The sequence below is a fragment of the Lygodium microphyllum genome, chromosome 9 (genome assembly GCF_053477565.2).
Source record: "Lygodium microphyllum isolate KBCC chromosome 9, Lygodium_microphyllum_v1.1.10, whole genome shotgun sequence".
NCBI classification, from domain to species: Eukaryota; Viridiplantae; Streptophyta; class Polypodiopsida; order Schizaeales; family Lygodiaceae; genus Lygodium; species Lygodium microphyllum.
In genome coordinates this window covers 77,597,058-77,605,145 of record NC_141143.1, presented here as the reverse complement: position 1 = coordinate 77,605,145, position 8,088 = coordinate 77,597,058, and positions in this window count along the sequence as shown.

Sequence of the window (8,088 nt, the reverse complement as noted above, 5' to 3'; positions counted from 1 at the left end):
AAGTGGCCACGATTGCTCCCTTATGCTTTGTGGGCTGACGGAACAACTCATAGTGCTGTTACATGATATATGCCTGCAGATTTGATGTATGGTCAAAAACCTATCATGTCGATAGAAGAGATGACAGTCACATGGAGTGTGCTACTGTGGGAAGAGGAGTTGAATCGAGAGGAGTTGTTGGCCTTGCGCATTAGACAATTGGAAAGGAGTCAGAAGACATAGAGGTAGCAATTGCAAAATTAAGGGTAGCAAGGATACAGAACAAGAAACGGTTTGACAAAAGACATAGACTGAGACCAAGAACCATACAAGATGGGGATTGGGTATTGGTTTATAATAGTAGTTTAGATAGCCAGCATAGTGTCATGCGTAAAGTTTCCAAATGATGGTTGGGACCCTATGTGGTAAGACAGGTGTTTGATGATGCTACTTATGCATTAAATGAACTAGATGGGATAGCCATAAAACTTCTGGTAGTAGGGAAAAGAATAAAATTATTCAAGAGGTGGGAATTACTACCTGTGAGTTGCCAGAATTGGAAGAAAATGGTGGCCATGATACAGGGGATAGCCAGGAAGATATGGAAGATGAAGAAGCAAAGGATATGGTTATAGAGAATGAGGAGGACTTAGAATCTAGTGACAACTAGGATTTTGGCACATACCGGAGGATGTGCAGGTTCAAAGGGGATGGATGTCATGATGCTATGTAGACACAGTGTGAAAAAGCATGGAATGCATTATCATCCGACTTTCTTATTGATCAAGAGAGTCAATGTGATCTAAGTCATTAGTATTAGTGTGAGTTGCATGGATTATCCAAAAATACTAGATTTTTGGATAATTTTAGCCTATTTTTATATTATTTATTGTAAAAATTTGAAAAAGTTAAAAAAAATTATAGATTAGGATGGAATGCAAAAAGCTAGTTGCTTTTTCAGCTAATTATGGATTTTTCATAAAAAAGACGGATTGACGAAATCGCGCACGTCGTGATCGCTGTAAACAGACTGAAAACTGCACTTTGAACTGAAAAAAGAAGGAGTGATCTACGAGATCCGTGAGCACGTGTCCTGGGGTTTTACCCCTCTTTCGGAGCCAACGAAGCCATCAGATTTGGGTTCCGAGCAGCAGAGAAGGAGTTGTAATTTTGATGCATGTTTTATTCTACGAAGAAGCTCCAGGAGATCTAATACTTGGAGATTGCTTCTGAGTAGTGCAAAGATTCCAGGTTCTTTCATTACATATTGATTTAGTTCATTGTGCTTTGTCTTTGTAGTGTTTACCACTTGTGTATTCTGTATCTTCTCTTCCATCTCCTATCTCTACTTCCTTCTACCTCTGATCCTCGCCGGTGGATTCGACCTTTTGACAAAAACCCCTCCGACAACGTATTCACTTTTGTTGGTTTAATTTTATTATTTTTCAACAATTGTGAATGCTTTAGTTGATGCATAGAGTAGGTAGTGGTGGCGTTGGGAAGCACCAGACGATAGTGTGTATTCAAATTACCTAGAAGAAATTATTATTTTTTATGGGCGCACGTCTTATCATTAAAGGCATGGCACTAATATTTATTTAGATGCACTTATTTATTGAAGAGCTTAACAAATATTTATTATTTTATATACTCATAGGAACATGGTTTAGATATTTCATTATTGAACATTGTATTTGGGCACAGCCTGACTTTTGGGGAGCCCAACCACTTTATTCTTTATTTGGAAAAAAGTAAACACAAAAGCCAAAGCATGCTAATTATAAAATGGGCTATTTTTTAGCTTGGAGATTAATAAATTTATAAATACATGCCTTGTGGAGTGCTCACACAAGGCATGGGGGGAGATTATACCCAATTTGTCTTTTTGTCTCATGTCATGCAAACTCTCTTCTTACTTTTATGAAGTTTATGTAGAGTTCTTTGTTTTTGGGAACCTTTTGGCACTCACTCCGTGCACATCCAGCATTTGATTTGCACAACTGTGGTATCAGAGCAAAGCTGAGATCAAGGGCTTCCAATCACTTACTATCTCGCGCGAAGGCAAAGATCCTGGAGCGAATTATGGGCTCTACAGGCAATCTCGACGAACTGTCAATACCAGCGTGTTTCTGGCGGTGAAGAACCCCTGCTGGTGTTGTTAGATCGCGAAGGACCACTTCTGGGAAGTAGAGGACCACCTCTGAAGATCCTTTGTAAATCACTTTGGTTGATAGAGAAGGAAAGAAGAAGAAGATTAAGCTTGGAGTTAAAAAGTTTAATAAGCTTTATAAAAAGCTTAAGCCCCCAAATTTCATCGTCAGCGGTGGCAAGATGTACTCGTCGGCGTCGAATTTGACATCAAGCTACCGATGTCCTGATTTTTTTTAAAAAAATGATTAATCTTTTAATAAAGCTTAAGCTTATTAAGCTTCCTAAAGCTTAAAAGGTTTAATCTTAAATCTCTTCCTCCATAGTGGGAGTTCATACACAACCAATCCTAAAGCAAGCCTCTGTCACATCTGCGATGTGATAGAGTTGATTTCCAACAAGCAGATTGTCATATGCAAACTATACGGAAGATGTATTCACTTGGAAGAAGATCATCATCAATTACCGTACTCGCAAAAGAAGAAAGATCGCAAAAAAAAAAGCCATATTTAAAATAAAGCAAGCCTTGTAAACCCAAAACTTGAGCTACACTCATCCCTCTAACAAGATTTTGAGTGTGTGAGGTTGTTTGAGATTTTGTAGGATGTCTAATCAAGCCATGGAAGATTTTATGGCCGAAGATGATTTACCAGAACCAACCATGGAGCGAAAATCGGACCTAATTATAATGCAACTTCAAGAGGAATAAAGAGCATGTCAAACTTTGTAAGCTCAACTAGCTACTCTTCAACGATCCACTGCTAATCAAGATGGAGCGCAACTCGAAGATGTTATACGATATACGATTGACATGACACTCAAAGCATAGTCTCTCAGGAAAGAACCCAAGATAAGTGAAAGAAATTTCAAATTTCGTACTTTTAATGGACAATGTGACAGAAAAACTATTCTCGCTTTTATTAGTCAGTTTGATTATTATTTCCATGAAGAGCAGTATGCTGAGAAAGATAAACTCAAATGTGTCACTAACCATTTAGTAGACAGAGCATCATTATGGTGGACTGTTGTCTGCAAGAGTATTGATTGTCCTACTACCTGGGAGGCTTTTCAAAGGAAAATTTTGCAGTATTTTCTTCCACCTCAATTCTATAAAAAAGCAATGAAACAGTGGGATCTTCTTCAACAAAGAGATCGTGAATCCATTACGCAATATGCTGAGCATTTTTGGAGTGCCTTATTGCAACTTCAAATGCTTGAAGATGTTCTTGAGGCGATCCACAAGTGCAAGTATATGTCTGGTTTGCTTGGTCACTTCTATGCAGAAGTGAAAATGTTCAAGCCAAAGACTTTGGAGGCTGTGATTTCTTTGGCCCATGATACTGAAGACAAAATTCATGGACGAGAAAAGTGACTGCAACAATTTTCAACTAATGGTAACTTTGGTGTAAAGCAATTCAATTCTAACTTTCGAAGATTCAATCAAAATTGCTTTGTTTCTTCTTCTTTCCATAAATCTTGGACTCGACCCCCTACTTTACCATCAAACACAAATTCAAATCCTAAGCCATCTCTCCAAACCAAATCCCAACATATCTAAACTTCTAGCCGTTACCAATAATGTTTCCAAAGCAAAGTATGTAGTTTGCTACAAGTGCATCAACCTGGACACCTAGCGGTGAACTGTCAATCCAAGAAGCCAATTGTTCACATAAATTACTTGGGAGCAACTGAAGACGAAGACCATGAAGATATGCCAAATTTTACGGAAGATGATGATGATATCAGTACTACTTCAGATATTTTACCAAGTATGTCAAATCCTCATTCATTATTAACAATGAAATATCTTGTGCATGGTTACGAAAAGATTATTTTGCATGGAAATAAACATGATTTTATTTCTGCAAAGTTGGTAAAAGAATTGAACTTGCATACTGTTCCAACTCATTATTGCATAAAAGCTACATTCTTAGGCACTAGATACAATGGTACACAAGAAGTTCGTGATTTAGAAATTAAAATTGGTGCATAAATTTCTTAGTTATGCCATTGCAAGCTAGTGATATTATTTTAGGAATGCCTTGGCATCACAAATATAATCCCAATATAGATTATTCCACACATTCAATGAAAATTCATTCTAACGAAAAACAAATCATATTACACGGAATGCATACTTTTGATAATTTTCCATTGCATAGTCACACACAAGTTAAACGTGCATTGAGAAAAGGTAGCAAATCATACTTAGTATGCGTGAATGAAATTGAAGCTAAGGAAAATCAGATGCATCCTAGGCACACACAATTTCTTTCACAATTTAAATATTGTTTTGCTACTGATTTACCCCCTAGTTTACCACCTACACGTCTTGAAGATCATAAAATAGACTTAATCCCAAGTTCTCAACCACCATGTAAAGCACCTTATAGACACAATCAGATTGAACAAAAAGAAATCCAAGTTCAATTTGAAAGTTGTATATCATTGGTATGATAACCAACAAAAGACTTTTGATTTATTGAAACATGCTTTAACACATGCACCTATTTTGCAATTGCTTGATTTTAATCGACCATTCTTTCTAGTAGTCACTGATGCTAGCATATCAGAAATAGGAGTTGTCCTTATGCAAGATTCACATCCCATAGTCTATTCTAGTTGCAAAGTTAAACCCTCTGAGCTGAAATATTCTACCTATGATAAGGAATTGTTAGCTGTAGTTCAAGCTTTGCGTCAATGGAAACACTATCTCATGCGATCTGAATTCACGTTCAAAACTGACCAACAAAGTATTAAACATCTCCTTAGTCAGCTACAAATCTCTGACCATCATATTGAATGGGCTGCTTTTATTCAAAGTTTTCATCCACTTATCCAATATCAACCCAGAAGAGAGAATGTTGTTGCCGATGCATTGAGTAGGAGATCAAATATCCATAATATTTCTATTCTATATTTTGATTCCCTTATTTCTATGAAGGATACCTATGACTATGACCCCAGTTTTCAAGCTGATTGGAACACATTAATTGCTAATAACTGGATTCCAATTGATTCTTTCTCTTATTCTGATGGATTTATGTTTTATGAGAAAAGATTGTGTGTCACTGTTCCATTTAGATCGTTTGTGTTACACGAAATTCATTGTCCCCCATACCGAGACCATAGAGGTATTATTTCTACTTTGAGAACATTAGTTGAAGATTTTTACTGGTCACAAATGGAATCTGATATTTCTAAATGTTTAATTTGTTAGAGAGTTAAGTGACACCATGGTAAGCAATATGGTTTATTAATGCCTTTACCAATTCTTGAACGACCATGGGAACATATTTCAATGGATTTTATAACCGGTTTGCCTAATACACAAGCTAATCATGATATGATTTGGACTATCGTAGATCGATTTAGCAAACAATCATATTTCCTTCCATGCAGAAAAACATTAACTGCATCTCAAGCTGCACAATTATTTTTAAAGACTATTTTCACTAACCATGGTTTGCCAAACGTTATTATTTCTGATCGTGATTCTGATTTTTGAACTACTTTGTTTGCTAATTTAAGTACTAAGATTGATTTCTCATCTGCATTTCATCCTGAAACCAATGGGTAAACAAAAGCTATTAACAGTACAATTCTAGATCTTTTGTGTGCATACACAATTTCAAAATCACAAACATGGGATACACACCTGCATTTACTTCAATTTGTATACAATAACAAACCACATACAACTACATAGAAAGCACCTTTTGAAATCATCTATGGACATAGATTGCCTACACCTATTACATCATTGTCAAACAAAATTAAAACTGCTAATGATATTACTAATATGCATGCTACTATTTTTACTGAAGTTAAAGACATCATTGCGAAAGCCCAGCAATCATACACTAGACAAGCTAACAAGAAAAGAAAAGCTATGAGTTTCAAAGTTGATGATTATGTTTGGTTACGAATTGAAAAGAGAAGATTGCAAAGTGTTGAGAAACACCCTGTTGTTAAATTAGTACCTAGATTTTATGGACATTTCAAAATCATTCACAAAATCAATGACAACGCATTTAAATTAGAATTACCCCAACACTGGAAAATTCATAATACTTTTCATATCAGTTTGTTACGAGCTTTTAGAGGCCAATTACCTATACACCCTGTCTATGAAAACCCTCCTTTGTTAGAAGAAGAAATTGAAATCCTTGAACATGAAATTATCCTAGATACTAACTTTATGACCACCAGAACTGGACGTAGATACTCTAGATATTTGCTTAAGTTTAAAAATCATCATGTTGAAGAGGCCCAATGGATGCACGCCCTCGACCTAAGTGCTTACCCCTCACTACTCGCTCCACATTGAGCTAATAGCAATGGAGGACAATTGCTATTCCACCCCAAGGGTATATTCCACGGTGGATTCCATGAGACCATGGTGGATTCCGTAAAACTATATTTATTTGTCGGGGCTCATACACAAGGTGGATTCCTTATGCGAGAAGTTGATAGGGACCCCTGTCCTTTTCGGGTGTCACATTAATTTAATGTGCATGTGGGTGATTCTACAACGGGTGATTCCATAAAATACATATTTAAATTAATGGACATTTATGAGTTTAGAGTGCACTTGTATTAAATTAAGGCTAGGACAGAGTTCCAACCTATTTATTTATTTTGTAGCTAAAAAATGATAGGTATTCACTTTTGTCAGTTTAATTTTATTATTTTCTAACAATTGTGAATGCTTCAGTTGTGATGTGTAGAGCAGGCAGCGGTGGCGTTGGGAAGCACCGAGTGATAGCATGTATTCAAATTACCTAGAAGAAATTATTATTTTTTATGGGCGTACGTCTTATCATTAAAGGCATGGCGCTAATATTTATTTAGGCATGCTTATTTATTGAACCACTTGAAAAATATGTATTATTTTGTATGCATATAGGTGCACGGTTTAGATATTTCATTATTGGACATTGTATTTGAACACAACCTGACTTTTGGGGCGCCCAACCACTTTATTCTTTATTTGGAAAAAAGCAAACACAAAAACCAAAGCATGGTAATTATAAAATGGACTATTTTTTAGCTTGGAGATTAATAAATTTATAAATACATGTCTTGTGGAGTGCTCACACAAGGCATGGGGGGAGATTGTACCTAATTTGTTTTTTGCCTCATGTAGTGCAAACTCTCTTCTTTCTTTTATGAAGGTTATGTAGAGTTCTTTATTCTTGGGGACCTTCCGACGCTCACTACGTGTGTATCCAGCATCCGATTTGCACACCACAACAAGTATCTTCTTCTAACGAAATGGATCCATGTCTATGCAAGTTCTTGAAAGGATATAAAGATATATTTCAACATCCTATGTCTTTGTCTCCAAAGTGAGAAGTGCATCACCCAATAGACTTGTTACCCAATACTAATGCCATTAACAATACTCTTATAGACTGTTAAAGTATAAGATGTAAGAGGTAGAGAAACAAGTCAAAGAGTACTAGAGAAGGGTTTTTTCAGCCAAATCAATGATCAATTGCTTCTCCTTTGCTTCTTATTAAGAAGAAGGATGGATTTTTTGGATGTGTATTAATTATAAAGACATCAATAAGAGCACCATAAAGAATAGGTACCAAATCCCATGCATTGATGACCTTTTGGACAAGCTAAAAGATGCTAAGGTATTCATAAAGATTGATCTAATACGTGGTTATCATCAAATATGGATGAAAGAAGGGCACGAGTACAATATACATTTCATATTGAATGAGTTTTTTACTACTTTTTGGTGATACCATTTAAGCTATCAAATACACTCGCTAACTTCCAGCCTTTCTTATTCAAACAATCATAGTTTTCTTTGATGATATAGTAAGTATAATGAATATAATTTATAGTATGCTAAATAAGTCTTTGACACATTGTGAAAACATAAGCTCTTTTCCAAAGAAAGCAAGTGCACTTTTATGACAAATGAAGTGGAGTATTTGGGTCAGA